The sequence below is a fragment of the Mauremys reevesii genome, unplaced genomic scaffold (genome assembly GCF_016161935.1).
Source record: "Mauremys reevesii isolate NIE-2019 unplaced genomic scaffold, ASM1616193v1 Contig7, whole genome shotgun sequence".
NCBI lineage: Eukaryota > Metazoa > Chordata > Testudines > Geoemydidae > Mauremys > Mauremys reevesii.
The window spans coordinates 1439358-1461440 of record NW_024100884.1 but is presented as its reverse complement, the minus strand read 5'-3'; the positions used below and the strand labels follow the sequence as shown (position 1 = coordinate 1461440).

General features: G+C 50.2%; 1 pseudogene; it reads left to right on the top strand.

Moving 5' to 3' along the window:
- Positions 1–240: 240 nt before the first annotated feature.
- The window catches only part of LOC120394615, a 53551-nt pseudogene continuing 31708 nt past the window's right edge, over positions 241–22083 (top strand).

Genomic DNA, 22083 nt, shown 5'->3' with positions numbered 1-22083 from the left:
CCCCATCCGCGCTCTGCCCCGACAGGCCCACTTTAAGGTACCGCGGCGGAAAAACGGAAGAGGCAGTTGGGGAGGGCGAGCAAAGGGGATTAGCGCGCGCGCCCCCCTCTCCCCGCACAACGGCCGCTGCTGCCGCGCGCCTCGCTCTAATTGGCCAGAGGCGCCCGGCTGGAAGCGCGGCTTGAGGGAAGGGGAGGGTGATCCGGGCCGTGGGGGAGGGGCCATAGAGGAGAGGGCTCTGATGGGGTTGAGGGAAATGGGAGGAGCTACGGTGGTAGGGACGGGCATGGTGGGTGGAGCTGAGGAGGGGCTGTGGTGGGAGGGCCAGGGGTGGGTCTGAGAAGGGGAGGGGCAGGGCTGGGGCTGATGAATGTTGGAGGGACTCTGGTCACAGGTGGGGTTGAGGGAAAGGGGCGGGGCTGTGATGGGAGGGGCAGGGGTGGGTCTAAGGAGTAGGGGCGGGGCTATGGTGGGAGGGACAAGGGTGGTGGGCAGAGCTAAGGGGGGGCTTTGGTGGGAGGGGCAGAGCAGGCAGTGTGGGGTGCCAGCTCTAGGGCTGTATGATTCCTGGGCAGCTGAGGTGGTGACTGGCGCAAGATGGGTGTGGGGCCTGGCCCTGTTCAGGGGATCTTACTGGGGCAAGCTGGAGTGGGGCATTGGGTCCCACTGTCCCCCATGTGGTGAGAACACAGGGCACAGGGGGTCCCAGGGATGCACTGGTGGGAGCAGCAAGTCAAGGGCACTGCACAATGAATGAACAGATCAATTTACTCCTTTGGTGGGGAAGGGGTTGGGTGTTATTGATTAAACTGATTATTTTTAGACAAACTAATACAGCGGGAGAGGGAAGAGGCCTTTGAGAATCTTTCTGGGAGGCCTGTCCCCCACACTCCTTATCCCCTGCACCCTAATGATGTGATAGTCCCTTTCCTTCCCCCTCAGAGCCATTTCTTCCTGGGATATTCCCCTTGTCTTCTCCTGACTGACAGATCTCTACTGAGACATCCCTCTACCTTGTTTGGTCCCTCACCCCACACACTATTTCTTTTGATGGGTACAGTCTTCACTAGTTGAGTTCTCAGATGCTTTCCTCACCCCCAGTAATGCCCTAGTTGGGTTCACTGCCCCCTGTATCTGTCTGTGTGCCTCCCACTGCACCACAGACAGGATCTCAGCACCAACCCCCTCGGTGTAGCCCCAAGGGGTTTGCAGCTCACACCCTAGCCTCTCTCTCCCTGCTCCCAGGCAGGCAGCGTCCTTTGTGGGAGGATGGAGCAGAGGCAGCAGGTCCGCCAGCGGGCCTCTGAGTGCATCCGCAAACAGAAGCGCAAGGAGCTGGATGCCCGGCGCAGCAAGTGCCGCATCCGCATCGGGGGCCACCTGGAGCAGTGGTGCCAGCTCAAGGAGCAGCTGGGCTTCTCCTTGCACTCCCAACTGGCCAAGTACCTGATCGACAGGTGAGGAGTGACTGGAGAGGGAGGGATGGGAGTACTGGTCCCACAGCAGGTGCCAGGGTATGAGAGAGAGGTCCTATGGGAGGAGGGGGAAGTGGCGGGGGCTCTGTAGAATGGACATAGGAGACCCTTGGTTTCTTTCACAGCCCACCTTCGCCTAACAGGCCCCACCCTCCTCACAGCCGCCATTTCCCCACAGAGCCTCTTGTGCATCCCTCCCAGATCCTCACAGGTTCCTCTTGTCCCAAGCATGCCCCCCCCCCTCCATTTCCCTGACAAGCTCCAGTATGTCCTTTCCCCTGATTTCCCCCATTGCACCCTAACTGGCGTCTGATCTTGATGCCTGTCCCGTGTGGTGGTTGAGATTTTGGAGTGGAGTGATGGAGGTCATGGAGCAGGTTCCCTTTTCTGGGTGGATGGCTCAGCCAGGGGGTGCAGGATCTGTGTTTTCAGGGTTCCCTCTCTGCCCCTCGCTGTTCACTCAGTCTCTCACCTTCTGTCCCCACTCTGTCTGTTGCAGGTACACTTCCCAGGGCTGCGTGCTGAGTGCAGGTAGGCACCTCTCCTGCCCAAATGGGGTCTCTGTGACTCTGCACACACTTCTCCTTGGGGGGAAGGGTATGCAGCTTTGAGTGTCCTTCTAAAAAGGGAGATGCAGTGGGGGGATCCCCCCTTTAGTGACAATCATATCAGGGAGAAGGATTACATGGTGGGGGTTGACTGTGCTTCAGCCCCAGTGGTGATGGGAGGGGTCGCGTTGTGTTTGGGGCACTAACTCTCTATACCCCCTTGTGGCTCAAGTCTGTGGTTTGGTAGTAGCGTCTAGTGGCTCAAGTCTGTGGGTTGGCAGTGGGGGAACCTAGGCCCACCGCTCCACTTGGTTCTGACCCAGGGCCCTGGGGCTGGTAGTTCAACGGTATCACTAAGTCTGCTTCCTAGGTTTCTTCGACGGTACCCCTTGCCTCTCCTGAGGCCCAGTGGGGGCCTGGTTATTGACTTGCAACACGTACTCAGCTGTAAGGGATCCAGAGGTTCCTCACCCTCACTCTGCTATCTCTCTGATGGTGGCCTGCAGTTCCACATTGAGGTCTGTTTCAGGCCTTGTGGAACTCCTGCTGTATCCCTGCACAAGCTACCAGGGAAGGTCTGCTCCCTTGCACTGACCACCCAGACTGCACAGTGCCCTTTCAAGCTCCACGTCCATTGTGAGCACACCCAGCAGATGAAGCTGAGCGGAGCCTCCAGGGCCCAGAGCTGACCCTTAACCCTCCTTGCATCCTATCACAGGGGGTTAGAGTTAATTAGGGGGATATTGCTGTGGCCTCCAGGGGTATTAGGTTATATGGGGGTGGTGCTGTGGCCCCTTATCATGGAGTTCAGAGTGCAATCCAGACTAGTAAGAGGTTGTGTCCCACTTTCCCTGCAACCCTGGGTGTCCCACAGTGCCTTTCAGCATAGGAGCTGACTCCATGGGTGCTCCGGGGCTGGAGCACCCACAGGGAAAAATTTGTGGGTGCTCTGCACCCACCAGCAGCCAAGCTCCCCTCCCCACCTCACCTCCTCCTTCTCCCGAGGCGCCCACGCCCCGCTCCTCCACCTATCTCCCAGCGCTTGCTGCGCCAAACAGCTGTTTCGTGGAGTAACAAGCTCCAGGAGGGACAGGGAGGAGTGGGAGCGTGGGCACGCTCAGAATGAGGCGGGGCCAAGGCAGGGATTTGGGGAAGGAATCGAATAGGGGCAGGGAGGGGGCGGAGTTGGGGCAGGAACTTTGGGGAAGGGGTGGAGTCAGAGCGGGGTCGAGTACCCACTGGTGCAGCTGGGATGCTCACAGTCACCCTACAAGCATGCTCTGTAGGAGAAAAAGGGATCCCCTCTGGCCCCTGGTTTGAAGCAGGTGCTCCATCCTTCCTTATGGCTCCGTTTGCTTCTGATCAGCTGCTGACAGACCTCACTTTGCATGCAGCTTTTTTGATTGCTCCTTGGTGAGCTCAGTATCTGCTTCTTTTCTCCTACTGCCTTTTCTGCTTGTGACTCATCTTTATGCTTTCCTTTGTTCTATTTCCTTCCCTGAAATAAACAGAAAACAATAAAACTAACCTTTCTTTGACTCTCCCCAGCCTTTTCACTTGAAAAATACTTAAAACTATTCTACTAGTGCTTGGAGTGCAAACCTCAGTTAACATAGCAAGCTGTGTATAAATCTTATTTCGACTACACCACTGTCAAAGGGTGTTGGGGTGTGATCCAGACCAGTAAGGGGTTGTGTCACTGCTTGTCCTGCAACCCTGGGTCCTGTACAGTGCTTTGCTGCTGCAGCCCACAGCCTGGGATGCTCACAGCCAGCCTACAAGTATGTAGGTTACACCCTGAGTGTCTGTGCTAGACAGCCTGGGTTCAGCAGCTCTGACCCCAGCAGCGAGTCTACAGCCCTATTCTGGCTTCCACCGGTCTTGGTTACAACCAACAAGTTGAGCCCAACACTCTCCAAGTCCTGAATTTTCCCCAAACCATGTGCTCTGCAATGTCCAGCCCTCTGCTGGACAGTTCAGAGAAATAATATGGTCAGCTTGTTCCTTTGAAGAGACAAAAGTTTATCACAGTTTATTAACCAGGATAAATACACCCTTCCTGCAAACAGAACTGAGCTGGTTTATGATAAAAATCAAACAAGTTTATTAGCAGGACATAGGTTAAGTGATACCAAGTGAAAGGCATAAAGTTAGAAAGGGAAACAAGCAAATAAAAGTGAAAACACAGATTGAAAAGTCTAAAACTGAATCAGCGAGGTACAGGCTTTGTTCAAAATATTTTTGTCACCAAGCTTCCTTCTTCACAGCTGTGGTTCACTTTCCCTCGGTCAGGCCTTCCACAGAAATACAAGATGTTGGCTTTCCTTGTCTCCCTAGGTGAAAGATTTTTGCCTAAGCAGGTTTCTTGCCTATACTCAGTTTCCAGAGACTTCAACCCTTCCCTTGGTTGAAGGGCACATCTTTCTCAGCTTGTGAGAGTTCTGTTCCCTTGCGTCTGTCTAATGATGGATGCCAGACATGGCTTCTCTCTTTGCTTATATCTTCCAAAGTTCAATGACTTTGTCTCAAGAGGCAGAGTGACCTCATGCTGTTCTTTCTGTTCTGTGGACTTCCCTGATGATTTCTATGTAAATAGGGCTTCCATTGTTTTGGTCACACCTTGCTTAATTGTACTAGAAACAGATAGCTACCTTGGCTCCTGTCTGGGTGGGGGCCTGTTTCTCCCTGTTTGACCACACACTTTAAAGCATGATATCATTAAGTATCCATATTTTCTCATATTGTGTTTATATATACATTTCATGATGATATTACCAGTTTACCAGTGTGTTACTGGCTTTCAGAAAAGACCTCACTCTATGCACTTTTATAAAACAGTAATATTGTATACAATCAGTTGATTCAATTGTTTATCACTTGAGGTCAAAGACCCTACCCTATCTTTGCAGACCAGTAAACTTGGCAATATTTTTTTTTGAAAAGTAAAAGCTGGACCAAGCTTCTCTGCCTTGTTGGGGCATAGACCCCATGCTGTCTCTTCCCCCACTTGTTAGCTTGATAGCTTTGGGTATTTGATATGTAAATGGACCTTCATTGTCTCTCCCCGACAGCCTGGCTGCTGGTCTCATTTAAACATACTTTACTCACAGTTCTAGTCTATATCCATAACTCTTAACTCACATTGCGTCCATACATCATGCAAGAATATTAATGATCAGTGAGTTATTAGTTTTCAAATGATCCCTCATAAGGCATATGTTATACAAAGGCTATTCCAGTAGTGTACAGTGTATGAATACAGGGGTGCTTAGAGTCACATGACCAGGAAGTTGGGTTATGGGGAGGAGGGGAGGGTGCTGTGGCTCCCCCAGGGGTAGGATTATATGGAGAGGTTGAGGTAAATGTTGGGATGGTGCAGTGTCCCTGTGGGTGCTTGGGTTATAGGCAGGGGTGGACAGGCTATATGGTGCTCGGGGCACACTGTGGTTTACATGTGGTTTCCCTCTCTCTCCCCCAGGGCAGGGTGGCTCAGATCCCAGCGCCCTCCCCACGGATGCCCTGCAGCGCCTGGTCGTCCTGTCTCATGTTCACAGCCAGGAGTGCAGCTTGATCCCCAATGTGAAGACCCCCTCACCAGGCGACAAGGGGGCCCCAGGGAATCTAGTGTGGGAGTGCATGGCTGGACACACCTTCTCCTGGGGCCCCCCTGCACCGGAAGAGCAGGGCTGTGCCCCACCAGGAGGTAGTTCACAGCCCGGCAAAGCTGCCTCCCGGCGCAAGAAGGACAGAGGGCCAGCTCAGGGCCCATCCTACCACCTTCCCCAGTGACCAGCCGCGGGCGCTCACTCCATGAGCAGCGCTTGCCCAGGACTCCTCTGGGATGATAGTTAAGGTGGAGACCAACGCCCTTGGGGATAGTGGGGTGGTGGAGAGAATAGCAGCTCCATCATCCACCAGCAGCATGGACCTGGCGGAGAGCAAGGAGCAGAGAGCACTGACACTGATGCAGGTGAGGGTGAGCAGGACCCCCGATCCTGGACCCGATGCAAGCATGGGGTGGCACGATGGATGCAGCTGACCAGCCTTCCCTTTCCCAGGGCCCCACAGCCGTCTCCTCCAGTCCAGCCAAAACTGGGATTCCTCCTCCTCTCTCCACTAGCCCTTGATTTCTTGTGTCCTTGTTGACTCCAGATCCCCCATGGCACTCCCAGCCCAGAGTACAGGCTAGCCAGCTCCCCATGTACATTGGAAATACAAGTTCAAATAGCCCTTCCTCCACCCCATACCACCTCCTCCCTCTCTGAAGGGGATCAGCTGGACTGTTAAGCAAGCGAGTAACCCATGAGTCTTAGTTCCATCCACAGTAATGATAGGGATCCGTAATAATAACCACCCTCTTCTAAACTAGTCCCTATCCCCTACATTCGCCCCCAGCCCTGGACAGTACAGGAGCCTGACACCAGGCCTGACTGTCTGCAGATTCAGGCCCTTTCGAGTCAAGAGGAGAAATGAGTTGAAGAGGAAGGGGACCCCCCTTGCCAGACCGCAACACCCAAATGTTCCCATCATGTGCATCCCAGACTCCATTAAACTGCAGCTTGAGGACTAAGCATCTCCCCTAAAACCAGGCTGAAGCCTTGGATGGTTCAGAGATTTAAATCAGTTACAGGAACAAGGGTGGGTCACTGAGTCCCAGGGCCCCTCAAGGCTTTCATTAAGTTCCAGGAATATGGGTAGGTCTCCTCTTTGCTGCGTCTTTTAACTGTGTTGTAACCACACAGGTCACTGGCTCGGTGATGCTTGAAGTGAGGACGTGGCCTTATTGAAAGTACCCAGTGTGTCCCTGCTATTCATGGGGAGAGAGACAGGTCTTTTTAGTGACAAGGGCCCAAGTTCCATGGAGAACTTTTCAGATCCACATCTGTCCTGGGAGCGAATTGGGAACCAGAGCAGGCATCCTGTGCTGTTCACACTGCTGACCTAGTTGGCAGGTGTATCCTGCCTTCTGTGAAACTTTCAAATGCAGCCCCATGTTAGGCATGGGGCAGTGGTCCAGCCTGGAGATCCCGAGGAGAGGGGTGGCTGTGGGTGTCCTCCAGCTGTGAAAGAACAAGGGCTGGAACACAGAAACTGCCAGAACAGATCAGACCATATCTGTCTAGCCCTTTATTCCTCAGTGACCAGTATCAGGTGCTTTATAGAAGGGGCAAGAAACTCCCTATTGGACAATTATGGAACAACTTGTTTATAGTTTCTTCCTAGCCCCCTTCCTCTGGCCTGTTAGTGGTTGGTTTATACCCTGAATGAGGATTTAGTTCCCTTCCTCGAGGCCTTTTCACTCTGTATTCCTCACTCCTCCCAAACCTTCCCTGCACTCTCTCCCCAACCATTGCGGTTGCGCCTTCCTTCCCCTTCCCTTCTCTGCAGATCTCAGCTTCATGGTTCCATCTCACCCTTCAACTGACTGCATCTAGTTTCTCTCCCTACAGCTCCCCAGGTAGAGGCAGAGGCTGGCACAGAAGGGGTAGAGCCGAAGAGGTGAGTGATGGTGGCTCTTCTCCTCATCATCTGCCCCTGGTGCTTACCTATCCCCTGCTCATGTACTCCTGGGACTAGAGAGGAGCTGTCCTGTATCCCCAGGACTGCGATGACACAAGTCACTCCTATCTGACAATGTCGGTGTGAAAATCACTGCTGAGTTCTCAAGCCAGTTCCCAGTGGGGCAGTCTGGCCCCATCCCTATTATAATGCATCAGCCCTGTTGTGAGTAACTTCAGCAGAGAGGCCAGTGACTGACAGGGACATGTAGACAGGATGGCCATCAGGCTATGAGGAGAGAGGGTGGGATCAGGAGCCACAGAGCCCTCAGAGACTTCCCCTCAGAGCCATGGCTCCAACCCGCTCTCTTGACATTTGATTCTTGCAGGGCACCAGGATTGGAGGATAAACCAGAGGTGCCTGAGCCCAAAGAGGAAGAGGACGAGGATGAAGACTTCACTGAAGAAGATGACCTCACTTACACTGACGACCTGCGCGATGAGAATTACCACCCCTCACTGGACAGGTAAGGGAAGCTAGAGCTGGGCTGGGAGGGAGCTGGCTGCACTGCTGTCTGAAGGGCTGCCAGGCTGAACCGAAGTCTGGCACTTTACGAAGAGTCTGTGTAGGGACTTTCTGACGTAATGCCACAACCCGGCTCTTCTGTCCCTTCACCTACCATAAGTTAACAATTAACCTAGGACCCAAAAGGTCAAGAACCGAACAAGGTGTCTCTCTCCGTAGCTTTTCCTGAATCCCTGCCCTTTCCCACCCCCTCCCTACTTTGTGGTTGCCAACACTTTGCTGGCATAATTAAGGCCTCACTCAGATTTCACACGCAGCTGTGGTACCCTGGGATGCTCATAAACACCACTGCTGAGAGCATATGCTCCCAATTCTCTGTTGTGTGAGTGAGATCAGAATCTGGCCCTGGAATTGTAAATTCCCCAGGGTATGGACCTTATTTTCATTACTGGTAAGAGGAGGGGAAGGGATTTGCCCACTGCTTGGTCAGAGGGTAAATGGCTCTTTGAAGGCTCAGGGCCCCAGCCTCACTCTTACAGGCTCCACAATGGGGAATGAGGCAGCTCAGGTTCACCCAAGGATACTGAGAGGCAGTTAATTAGGCAGGGAAGCACCTGGGCATGATAAAAAAATTAAGGACCTCAATTAGAAGGGGAGTTCCTGAGAAGAAAGGCAGCCGCTAGAGAGCTGCCCTCTAGCAGGCTGGTGAGCGGCTAACAATCCAAAGAGAGAGGCGTGGGGCAAGCCTACAGAGGGGAGAGGCAGGAGGAGCAGCAAGGGGCTGACAAAGAGTGGTTCTGGCTGATCCAAGCGGGCCCTGAGCTGAACCCGGTGAGTTGGGCTGGCCTGGGCTCCCCTCGTACTCCAGAAGAAAGTTCTAAGCGCCCAGGAGACCTAGGGCTGACTAACGCCTACTAGAGCCATGGAACTTCTGACTCCCCATCACCCTGAAGGAGCCAGAGGCTGCTGAGGATCTGGCCAGGAAAAGTCAGATTGTAACAAGGACTTGACAGACACAGAGTTGGGTGTGAGAGCATCAGGTGGTGGAGCCAAGTTGGTGTAGCTCCCCATCTTGCCACAAGGGGGAACTGATAGACAAAGGCCCCACCTACACAGTGAGTCAGTTTCAGAGCTAGGAACAGAACCCAGGTGTTTTGCCACCCAGTCTTGTGCCTTAACCACAATCCCATCCTTCCTCCCAAGCTTCCTTGCGACTTTGTCCTGATCCTGGGAATGAGAGACCCATTTGTCCTGATCCTGGGAATGAGAGAGAAACATACTCTGCAGAGAAAGCTGCTCTGACAAATCTAACCCTGAGTGTTATGTGACTAAACTCTCAGCTCTAACAGCGTGAACATGGAATAATACATTGATTCCTTTAGCGCTGGCTTGGAAGAGATGCTTTTAGTCTGTGTGCCTCTCCCTTGATGGCATTGGGTTGCTTTCCCTCTGTTTCCCATGTCTAGCTTCGCCTGCCATTAGAGAGCCCCCTCTCCCAGGTTGTAACTAGTTCTTGTGTCCATCTGGTCCATCCAGTGACTCCGAGCTGAAAAGAGAGCAAAGCCAGACCAAGAGCCGCAGAGACCCGTGAAGGGTGTGCAGCTACCTACTGAGGCGAGTCCAGCCAGCGGCAGCCCCTGAGAGCAGGCGGTGCAATCCAGGTGAGAGGGGAAGACAGGCAGAGGCCAATACAGGTGAGGAGGGGGAGCCTGAGCACATAGGGAGAGGAGACAGGAAGGCGAGAAGTGGGTGAGTGAGAAGGAAGGGATTGAGATCAGTTTGTCTATCTCAGTTCAATCATCCAAGCGGCTCTGGGCCCACCTGAGAAGTGACTGCATTTCCCAACCCCAGAGCTTTCGAATGCTGGCTAACCTAGAGGCCTGAGGGCGTGCGTGGGGCTGCCCTGTGCTCTATAACTACAGACCCCTGGCAATAGCAGCCAGACCAAACCGCAGCCAATTCCCAGCGCAGAGCTGTCTTCCACACCACACTGGGTGTCTCAGGCCTGCTCTACACTTAAAATGTAGATCGACATGACTACATCACTCGGGTGTGAAAAATGTCTCACCCCTAAGCGCCATAGCTATGCCAACCTAGCCCTTGATTAGATGCATCCAGGTTGATGGAAGAATGCTTCTGTATATCTAGCCAGTGCTGCTCATGGAGGATGCTTCGCCGCTATGATGTTGACATGTGAGGACCTGAGCAAAACCCATTGACATTAATAGAGATTCTTTCCATTAACTTCAATAGCAGTGGAGACAGTGATGGAACTAGGGGACAGTGAAGGAGACAAACGTACTAGAGTCTAGGTAGAGAGGGAGAATATAGTAGGGCTGAAGTTTGCCCACGTCACAGCTCAATTCAATGCAGATGGAGCTGTCAGGGAACCAGTTGCAGCTCCCTGATCCTGCACCATCTGCCCTCTGCTCCTCAACTGCTCTAACTTATACCACTGGCATAAGATCCCAAACATCAATGGAGGATTGATATATCAGAGCTCCCTGCACAGCACCAGAGAGTGCAGGGAGGGTTCCACAGGAGCCATCTCTGCCTGGGGAGAGTTCCACTGGCACAAAGGGATTTCTCCTCTGGCCATGTGGGGCCAGAACATGGCCTCTTTGTGTTACCCAAGTGGTACAAGTGGCTATAATGTACTGCAGTATCCTGCTCGCCAGGGAAGAGACGAATGGCTAAATAGGGCTTCAGTAGTTAATCCTGGGGGAATTTTGCGGCAAAATATTTCAAATTCTGTGCACGATATTTTAAAATTCTGTATATTTTATTTTTCAAAATAATACAATATAATCACGCCAGTTTCAATTATTTTGGTAATTTATTTCAATTACCTGTCAGCAAATCGTCTGTAACAATACAGACAACAGCAGCAAAGAGATTCATGAAATGTTTTTTGACAAATACATTATTTACCGGGCATATTAATACAGAACTTTGATAATAATTCATTTAAACTACAATATAGAAATGTATTTCCCGCACCCTTGAGAAGCAGCCCAAGGCTTGGGGCTGTCAGGGTTAATGAAGGAGCTGAGGGAGAGAGAAGTAATTGCTGGGAAGGAGCCTGGGAGTGAACCTGTAGGGTTGCTGGATGTGGGTGGGAGAAGTATGGAACAGGTTTTTTTGGGGGGTGCGGAATTGTTGGGGCGCCTCCCCCCATGCCTCTCCTATTCAGTCAGGCACATCTGCCTCTGTTCCCATATGTCCCTGCATTCCCACTCCCCATTCAGCCATGCATTTCTGCACATGTCCCCATGTGTCCCTGCACCCTTCTCTCTCCCCTCTGCCATCTCCATGTGACCCTGCACCTTCACTCCTATTCGGCCCTGGGCTCAAAGTTGTTACCGCACTAGCTCCTGTGCTCCCACCCCAGTCTGTCCCCCCCACTATCCCTTCAGAACCTCAATCTGTGTGACACCCCCCCCCCCCAGCAGCACCGTGTGCCCCGCTCTGCCCCACTCCATATCCTGTGCCTCCTCACCTGGCAGGGCACTGTGAAAAAGGCAGCCTCTGTCCCCTCCCCCTCCGTGGCTAGTTGCTCTGACACATGAGCTAGTTGCCCTCTCTTCTGGCATCACATCAGCCCCTGCAGTGAAGTGTCTGGTTCTCTTCACTGAAGCTGCTAGTGTGAATCTGTAATACTTTTATGCAGAAAATGATGTATGCATTAGCGTCTTGTTTCTTAGATTATAAGGCCAGAAGGGACCATTGTGGTCATCTAGTCTGACCTCTTGCATAATGCTGGCCATAATTCAGGACTTCCCTGAATTAATTCTTGTGTGCACTACAGCAGAGCTTTTAGAAAAACATCAATCTTGATTTAAAGAGTGCCAGTGATGGAGACTACACCACAACCCTTGGCAAGTTGTTCCAAGGGTTAATTCCCCTCATTGTTAAAAATGTGCCTTATTAATCATCTGACTTTGTCTAGCTTTAATTTCCACCTTTTGGATTTCGTTAGATTGAAGAGCCCTCTGTTATTAAATGTCTAGATAAGTGATGCTGAAAATCTGGTCATTGCTGAGAAGATATGTTGGTTTTAATACTAGCTTCTGATGTTGATAGTTGAGTTTATCTCTGAAGAGCCAAGGAAGCCAAATTAAGATTGGGTGGATGTTGGAAATTGCTTTGTGTGACTGAAACTATTGCTTCCTTCACTGAGGTGAGGAATGACTCTCAATAAATCAATGGGACTTGGGTCAGGTCCTTTGTGAATGATTAGGCTCCAAGTCACCAAGGTATTTAAAAGCCAGTACTGCTGATCTCAAGTGTACAGAAGTAATGAGTCACATCTCAAAAATCATGAGTATTTGATTTGGGTTTTTGTTTTGTTTTGGATTGTTCTGGATTTTTCTAATAATAAATTATAGGTTCTTTAAATTTGTCTTCTGGTTTCTGAGCCTTTAGGTCACACTCAGGACACATTTTCATTGTTTTTTTTTCCCAAGCATGAGGGCTAGAAACTTACATTTTATCTAAATAAAAGCTAAAATTGTCATGGGCTCACTTTTCTTAAAGCCGAGGCTTTAAGAAAAACACCAGATATCACGAGACTCTCAATAAAATCACAAGGGCTGATAATGGTGCCTGTGTTTAAACACATGGATAGTCCCATAGAAGTCAATGGGCTTACTCATATGCTTAAAAAGAAGCATATGCTTCAGTCTCTTGTTGAACTGCAGCCTTACATAACACCAGGGAATTAATTATAGACCCTAACTCTGTCTTTCCAGACTTTCTAATGTTTTTATTACATAGGGAGGTGTAAAAGCATTTCCTTTGGAATTAGCTGAATTAAGTGTGAACAGTCTTCCATCCTCAACTATCTCTTCACGATGATATTTTTTTGTGGGGGTTATGGGAGAAAGAAGCCCCAAAATATGCACCCAAACACATACCAAGTAAGTATTAACATGCACAGTCAAGGCTCTTCTGCCTTTTTCATTTCTAGATGTTTTTGTGAATTCAATTCTATACTGAAAGTCTGTTAATGTCTGTTTTACAGGGGCTGCTGAAACTAAGTAACAATTTGCTACCAGTAGAGAACAAGTTCTGGAGGCATTAATTGAAGCACAGCAGGAAATAATGGTAAATTATATATTTCATTTGTGCTCCCCCTTCCTCTCCTTGCAGCATTTTAATTTTACCATTAGAGGGACACCATCTACTCAAAAATCATGCTTGTGTCTGAAAACTTTCTACCTACAAGTAATCTCTAAAATCACTGGAAATAAAAAGATTATTTCCGTATACATTTTTCTTTTTCCTTCAGTTTCTGTACTTTGTGCATTTGAGAGCACTCTGTTACTAGTCATTTAGGGCCAAATTTTCAAAGGTGTGTAAGTGTGTAGTGGGATTTTCAAACGCGCCTAACTAAGTAGGAGAGATCTCAGACTCCCATTGAAATCAAATGCAGAGCACCTGAACTTGTCACTCATTTTAAAGATTGACTGAACTTGTTGATGGTGTCCCTTTAAGGTTTAAAGGAAATAAAGGATCAAAGAACTTACACATTGATGTGTGGCTTTTTCTGTAGCCAATATGATACCAGCAGCTAAGGAGATGGAGACAGGAAAAAAAATCAAAGGAGCAAGAAAAAGAACATCAAGAGCACATCGCATGCTGTAGTGTGTGTTCCTTCATGAGCGACTCTCATCTCCTTCTGTAAGTACCGTCATCCCAATCTGATGACAATACATGTGTGCAATATACAGTATTGCAAAGTGTTGAGCAGCATCAACATGAACTTGCAAAGTAAGCTGCATAGCCTACATCTTCTATCATGAAAATGGCAGATCGTCAGTGACTTGTAACATGTATTTTCTTCACCAAAATGGCAATTTAGCTATTTTCTAACTTCTTTTTCTTTTCAGGACAGTCTATCACAGACCAACAACAACAAAAGTGAAGTGGCTGCAAGATTAACATTGGAAGGTGGATAATGCAGACAGAACATTTTAAATTAGATCAAACTTAAATGTTTAAAGAAAGAGGAGTACTTGTGGCACCTTAGAGACTAACAAATTTATCTGAGTATAAACTTTGGTGGGCCAAAACCCACTTCATCGGATGCATGCAGTGGAAAATACAGTGGGAAGATATATATACACAGACATTTGATTTGTGTCCATTTATTCTTTGCGTGAGACTGTCGGTTTGGCCAATGTACATGGCAGAGGGCATTGCTGGCACATGATGACATCGATCACATTGGTAGATGTGCAGGTGAGCGAGCTGATAGTGTGGCACCATCATAGGACCTAATCACCTCAGCTACACTATCAGAGGCTCGTTCACCTGCACAGCGAGCAATGTGATCTATGCCATCATGTGCCAGCAATGCCCCTCTGCCATGTACATTGGCCAAACCGGACAGTCTCTACAAAAAATAAATGGATACAAATCAGGCGTCAAGAATTATAACATTCAAATACCAGTCGGAGAACACTTCAGCCTCCTGGTCACTCAATAACAGACCTCAAAGTAGCAATACTCCAACAAAAACTTCAAAACCAGACTCCAGTGAGAAACTGCAGAATTGGAATTAATTTGCAAACTGGACACCATTATATTAGGCATGAATAAAGACTGGTAGTGGATGGGTCATTACACAAGATAATAACTATTTCCCCATGCTAATTCCCCCCTCCCCCCACTGTTACTCACACCTTCTTGTCAACTGTTGGAAATGGGCCATCCTGATTATCACTACAAAGGTTTTTCTCCTGCTGATAATAGCCCACCTTAATTGATTAGTCTCTTTATAGTTAGTATGGCAACACCCATTTTCTTGTTCTCGATGTGTATATATACCTTCCTACTGTATTTTCCACGTCATGCATCTGATGAAGTGGGTTTTAGCCCACAGCTTATGCTCAAATAAATGTTAGTCTCTAAGGTTCACAAGTACTACTCATTCTTTTTGTTGATGCAGACTGTGTTAGGCTACCACTCTGAAACTTAGGTGTATGTGACCAAACTTTCTCTATGTTTAAAAATATTAGATTAATGTAATTCTGACTGTATCCTGTTTTCTTAATTGTATTATACCTTTTGCAATACAGTGTGTTTAAAGACTTTTATTGTTGGTAAATAATAAAATTTAATCATGTTTGTAACATAGGATATTTATTCACACTAGAAATGATGCCAACCTGTAGTTATTTTGTGCGGTGAGGAGTAGGTATTTAAAATAACTGTCAAACAGTACAGAAATAAAATCATTTTCCTCTTATTTTAATGACCAGAGTGGATTTTTCTAAAGGTTTTAATGCTCTTTATTTTTATCATACAAACGATGGACTTATTCAAGAGCAGCTTGGTTCTACTGACCTAGTGAAGTCTTATTATCATTTCATTCTTATTTATATTACCATAGTGCCTTGGAACCCTAGGATGACCGCATTCAGGGGGTATCTTACCAAATAGGTCCACACTGCATTCTGGTCTTAAATTTTCTGTTTATATCTCTATTACAAACCGTCAGACCTTTGAAATTGTAGAGTGATGCTTTCTCCTTCAGTCTTATTGTTTTGTTCATCTTTTTACTTTAATTAAAAATTGGGAAATTTGATACCAAAAAAAGCCATTAGGAGAATGGTACTGGTTGCACGATTATGGCCAGTGTTCAAAATGTTCATCAGGGGCTCGGGAGTTACTGAGTCCTCTTGAAAAACTGACCACTACGGCCTAATTTTCAGAAGCACTGAGCACTTGAGATTCTAGTTGAAATTCAGGGGAGCAGGCTGTGCTCATCACCTCTGGAAATCCATGACCAAGAGTGCTCACAAGTCAGGCAAATGTTAAAGGCTGCACATGTGACCTTAACTCTGCCCTCTTGTGCAACTATTTTCCAATGTAGTCTCTTAACTGTATGAACATGTTATTTCTAAATATAGTGTTGTACAATTTTTTTTTCTTGCCATGTTAGACACACACATGTAGGATCTTGCAGTATGTAATAGTTTTTGTATGCCAGACAAACAGGTTACTTATATGGAAATGTGCTATCACTATGACAACAGAAACCCAATGATTGTAACATTGTGCAAGTTGTCCTCTGCTAGCTTGCTATCTGGTGAATCTTGGAACCTCTCATGAGGCAGGAAAGCATCAAGCTCAGCTGTATCTAGCACTGTATCTGCTGTATATTTAGGCTTGGAAAAATTAGATTTTTATTGTTCAGTATCAATAAACTTCCATTTAATCATACATGCACACAAACCAACAAAAAAATCAATGAAAATTAACAGAAAGGCGAAATCACGAAAAATGCTGCCTGAGAACATTTTAGAGTTTAATTTAAAGCAATGTATATATTGTGACATGATGTTGACTTTGTGTTTTATAGTTACAGTAGAATCTGAAAGTTATGAACACCAGAGTTATGAACTGACCAGTCACCTCATTTGGAACCGAAGTATGCAATCAGGCCACAGTAGAGGGAAAAAGGAAATACAGAACAGTACTGTGTTAAACATAAACCGTTAAAAATAAATGGAAAGCAGCATTTTTCTTCTGCATAGTAAAGTTTCAAAGCTGCATTAATCAATGTTCACTTGTAAACTTTTGAAAGAACCATAACGTTTTGTTCAGAGTTACAAACATTTCAGAGTTACGTACAATCTCCGTTCCTGAGGTGTTAGTAACTTTAGGTTCTACTGTGTAAAGCTTTAACTTTTGAACCCTAGTAACTCCAGCAGCCTGGGGTGAGCTGGAGAAAAGTCCTGTATCCTTTGCAGCGGTACCCTTTATCAGAAAGATGGGGGTGTGTACCAAGCCTAGCGGTCCAGGAAACATCCTCCAAGATATTTAGGTGCCTGTCTCCCATTGATTTCAATGGGACTTAAGCATTAAAGATCTTTGAGGATCTGAGCACTAGCCTCTACACCATCCTGACCTTCAAGACATGACATTTGTAGTGCTAGGCCAAACTTGAGCTCTTCCTAGTGCCTGAGAGGCGTCACTATGTCCATGTAGGTGTTAGTGAGACTTGGAGGTCCAGGAAGATATCAGAGCAATCTTAGGGTGACCACCCTGAATTCTCCTTTGACTAGGGTTTGCTTTGCGTCCTTGAGATCCAGGGCAGACCAGAGCCATCCTGCACTCTTGGATTCAGAGGTGCTTGGAATGAAACCCTGTCACTCAGGGCCACAGGCTCTGTGGCTTTGGCAGGATTAACCGGACTTCTCGGGTGCCCAGGGATGCTCTCATTTGGGGCAATATGGAGCTTTGGCAAGAAACCTGATCTCATAGGGAGGACTTGGGTGTCTGAGGTGAACAAAGGTGGAAAGACTCCTGCTGTCTCTCTGGAGGGCATTGAGCTGGCTGAATGCTCTGGATCCCTTTCCAACCCTCATCTGGTGCTTGCTAGAAAAGGACTTGGGACCCTTCGTCTTCCTGTGCGAGGCCACATGAGTCCTGAGAAGGGCTATTGGGCACCCTTGGATTCTGCCACCTACATGAGACCAGGCACCAGATGCCCTTTCTGTGAGAGGCTGGTGGCTGGAGATCCCTGCCCCAGAGAAGGCCAGGCAGCCTTCATCTCCTATGCCTTCGCAGTGAGGGGATGAGGGAAATGTGCGTGGTGGAGATGGGAAGGGTGTACAGAAAAGGAATGAGGCCAGGGAAAGGGAGACAGCATGGGGAGAAAGGAGGAGGAAAGACACGCCCCTCTCTGGGAGCACCCAATCAGTGTGTTTCTTCCTTTGCAGCCGCAAGCGAGGACAGCCGAGCAACAAGGATTTGGCCCAGATCGGCCCCAAGAGAATCAGGTAGGACCCTGGCCATGACTGCTGGCTGCCCTGCCCTAGAGCCCTTATGGTAGCAGAGCTGGGCTGCAGACCAGTCCCTCGTATCCTTGCTCCCCTCGGCTGGACTCCCCACTCCACTGAGCGACTGGTGGTGCCTCCTGCGAAGGGGAGCATTTGGGGCGGGGCGGGATCTCCCTCTCTGTCTGGATTGGTCTCTTGGTGCAGGTGGCGCCATTCCAGGTGGACTTAGAGGGGAGCAAAAACCTCATTAGCCCCAGAGCCACACACCAGGGGCTGCTTCCCACAGCCTGTTAACCTACTGTACTTTTCAATGGCCCAGTGATGGGCAATCCTCTTGCCATTTGGTCTCCCATCCATTCCCCCTTGCAACCACCCCTCTCTGTCCCTTCATACGCTCACAGCCTAGTGATACTCCTGGCATTTCTCGCATCCCCACCGCTCCCATCAGTTGGCATCATCCACAGGGCATGTGACCCACCCCTTAGCGCCCCCACCCGCACACCTTCCCCATTGCTAGTGGTGTGCTTTGTCCAATCTCTCCACCATCCCACACCCAATACTTTACACAGCTAATCGAGAGACCAGAGCAGATGGGGACAGATGGGAGAAAAGAGGTTGGAAAGGAGATGGAGAGCTAGTGAGGCAGGGAGATGAAGGGGGCTTTGTCCAGACGTGACAAGCCGCAGAGGAGAGGTGACGAAGGCAGCTGGTGAGCAGGGAAAGATCCATGGAGATGGCTGCAGAGGACACAGCTCTTGCCCCTGCAGCGGGGATGGAGAGGAGAGGACAGAGAGAAGGTCTACGAGGAGGTTTGAGAACCGAGGGCTGCTGGACTGCATCCTGGCTCCATCAATAACCTGCAAGATCCTCACCTCCTCCTCTCTGCAGGAAAGCAGCCAAGCGCGAGATGCTCCTGTGCGATTTCGAGGGCTGCGGCAAGATCTTCTCCAACCGCCAGTACCTGAGCGTGAGTGACACAGTGACCTGGGGAGGGCACCTGACCTACCCCAGGAACTGCCTGGTCCCCTTTGGGATACATGGCCTAATACCATTATGGTCCTGGTATCAGCCCAGCTGTGGGCGTGACAATCAGTTCAGTGTGACCCACCGATGAGCGTATGTTACAGGGCCCTCTCTGTGCCTGATCCACAGAGAATATGAGTCTTCTATGGTTTTACCATAGTTAAAGCTGTAGCTACTCATGCATTTAATTCTGTACATCACCATTTCAATCCCTGGCCCAAATGGGAGCTTTCACATATGCCCCAGTCGCTCCCATCTGACTGGCAGTTCAATGAAACGAGTCGATGTGTACTCAGTTCCCAGCAGGACAAGATTCTATAGAAGGGCTAAGGCCCTGACCAAAAGCTGATCGACATCCATGGCAAGATTCACACTGATTGCAGTCAATTTTGGAACATGATCCAATCGGCGCCTTTGCTGCAGCCTCCACAGAGAGGCTGGGGTGGACTGGGCCATAGAGATATGGCTTCCTCTGTCATCCTACAGAGAGAGCCAAGTGGCACCAGAGCCCCTGTACTGGGGCTGCTGTTCCAGCCCCAAAGCCAAATCAAGCATTCCCTCTGACTCCCAGTTCTGTGGGAGGCGCTCAGTTAGGTATGAAACAGGAGGGCGGACTGCAGGGTCTCTGGGCGGCAGCTGACCTACCCTCTGCTTCCCTTCACCTCTAGCAGCACCACAGGAAATACCAGCACGTGCACCAGAAGACCTTCACCTGCTCCGAGCCCAGCTGCGGCAAATCCTTCAACTTCAAGAAACACCTGAAGGAGCACGAGAAGCTGCACAGCGGTCAGTGAGCCTGAGCACCGGGGCTAAAGTCTCAAAGCACCTGCCTTCTACAGTGCTGGGCTCCCCCTCAACTCAGCACACACACAGCTCTCTGAGGGCCCCTCCATCTGGATCTGCAGGGCTTCTGTCCCAGTCTGTGGCTCCTACACACACACAAACCCCTGCCAGTGTCGCTCAATCCAGCCCCACAGCTCCCCTGCAGTCCCAGCCCTGGGCTCCTTACACACACACTCTCTCTCTCTCCCCCACCCCACCCCCGCCAGGGCCACTCAATCCCAACCTGCAGGTCCCACTGTCATTCCAGCCCTGGACTCACTACCAATATCTGCTCTACCACCCCCCTGCTTTTCGACCCCTGGACCTACTGCCCTTTTCTCGTCCCTACCTTTGCTTCCGCCTGGGTAAAATGCCCTGCCCTACATCCTGCTGGCCAGTGCAGCCAGTAACCCGCTCTCCTTCCCCCTGCAGACAAACGGGATTATATCTGTGAGTACTGCGCCCGCCCCTTCCGCACCAGCAGCAACTTGATCATCCACAGACGCATCCACACGGGGGAGAAACCCATACAGTAAGTAGCAAACCCCGCTGGCTCGCTCTGTGACTTGGGGTCTCGTCCTCTGTGTCCCTAAGAATCGCAGCACTGAGAAGCCAAAGGTGGAAATGGCTGATTAGGTGCCATCGATCCAGTTGTGGAAGATACAGTCCCTAGGGCTGTCCGGGCCCTCTTCCTAACTACACCCCAGACAAGGCCTCTCCCCCTCACCCTGTTGATGTATACACCCATTAGATACTTGTAGATCAGAGGTCCCCAAAGTGTGGGGTGTGCCCCCCTAGGGAGGCGTGGAGAAATATCCAGGAGGGCACAGCGTGGCCCAGGCCAGCTCCAACTCCTGCCCACAGCTCTGCTTCGGTCCCATCCCCAGCTCCCAGCCCCGTGTCTGGCCCCATCCCAGCCTCAATACAGCGCTGCTACCCGCCCGCATCCGTCCTGGCTGCAGCTCTGTTCCCAGCCCAGGGCCAAGGCTGGGGCGGGCGAGAACAGAGCCGCACCTGGCTGCAGGCCTGGGTGCTAGCCGCGCCACCGCAGCTCAGCTGTGGGTCCGCTCCACAGCTGTCCCCAACCTCGACCCTTGGCCATAGCCCGCTCCCAGCCCGCCTCCAGCCTCGGCCCCCTTCTGCTGTCCATGCCATTTCCCCCTTCCCAACCCACGGCACCACTCCAACCGGGCTCCAGGGAGGGCGTGGTGGGCGGACAGAGGTAAGGAGGGCACGATCCTCAAAAGTTTGGGGGTACTGAATTAGCCCGTTGAACTCATTGCCACAGGAAGTTGCTGAGGCCAAAGATTTAGTGAGATTCCAAGCGGGGATTGGACATTTATGTGGAAACAAAAATGTTGAGAATGACCATAATGAACAACAACAATTTTGGAAGGGAGATTAGGTTTTAAGCCAGTTCTCTAACCATTAGAGTCCAGGACCTGACCTAACGTGTGGGCCAGATTAGCCCACATTAGCCACTGTGAGGTTCTTACACCTTCCTCTGAAGCATCTTGTGCTGAGCTCTATCAGAGACAGGATAAGGGGCCAGATGGGCCTTGAATCTGATCCAACCTGGCAATTCCTGTGTTCCTGTATCCTCTGTGCATCCCTCTCTAAGCTTTCTCTCTCTGATTCCCTGCCCCGCCTTCTCACGCTCTCCTCTTGATCCCCTTCCCCACCCACAGGTGTGAGATCTGCGGCTTCACCTGCCGTCAGAAGGCCTCCCTCAACTGGCACATGAAGAAGCATGGCCGACTCCTTCTACCAGTTCTCCTGCGACATCTGCGGCAAGAAGTTTGAGAAGAAGGACAACGTCACTGCGCACAAGAGCAAACCATCCGAGGTGGCTGCCGGCCCGGCCCAGCCATGCCGGAAATGCCAGAACCCGCCCACCAGGACGCGCCATCCCGCCCCACCCTCACTGAGGAGACACCAACCGAGGACCACCCGGATGGGCCATGCCCACTTGTCACAGAGCAGCTGGAGATCTCTGCACTGAGCCATTCCAAGATGGAGAAGGCAGAAAGGCCGGTGTCCCCATCACAGCCTCTGCCGAGTAACGGGCCACACCGGCGGGATCCGGGTCTGACCAGTGCTTGGGGGCTGAGCCACAGGGGATGTTGGCAGAGATGATCCCAGCAGGATCCTGCCTTCCAGCTGGACTCTGCTGAGGTGCGACATAAAGCACTTAGCAGAGGGTGGGGATAACGACTGAACCATGGCAGGAGGCGGTAGCGGCAGATCTGAAATCCTGCCCAGGCACTGAGAGTATGGGGACAGGAGGCAAACCCCGCAGCCATGCACAGTCTCCCACACCAGTCAGTAGGCGCAGACTCTCTGTGGGCCAAGAGGACTTTGACACCAGGCAAAGGGTCTCACCTTCTCTGGGGCAGGGAA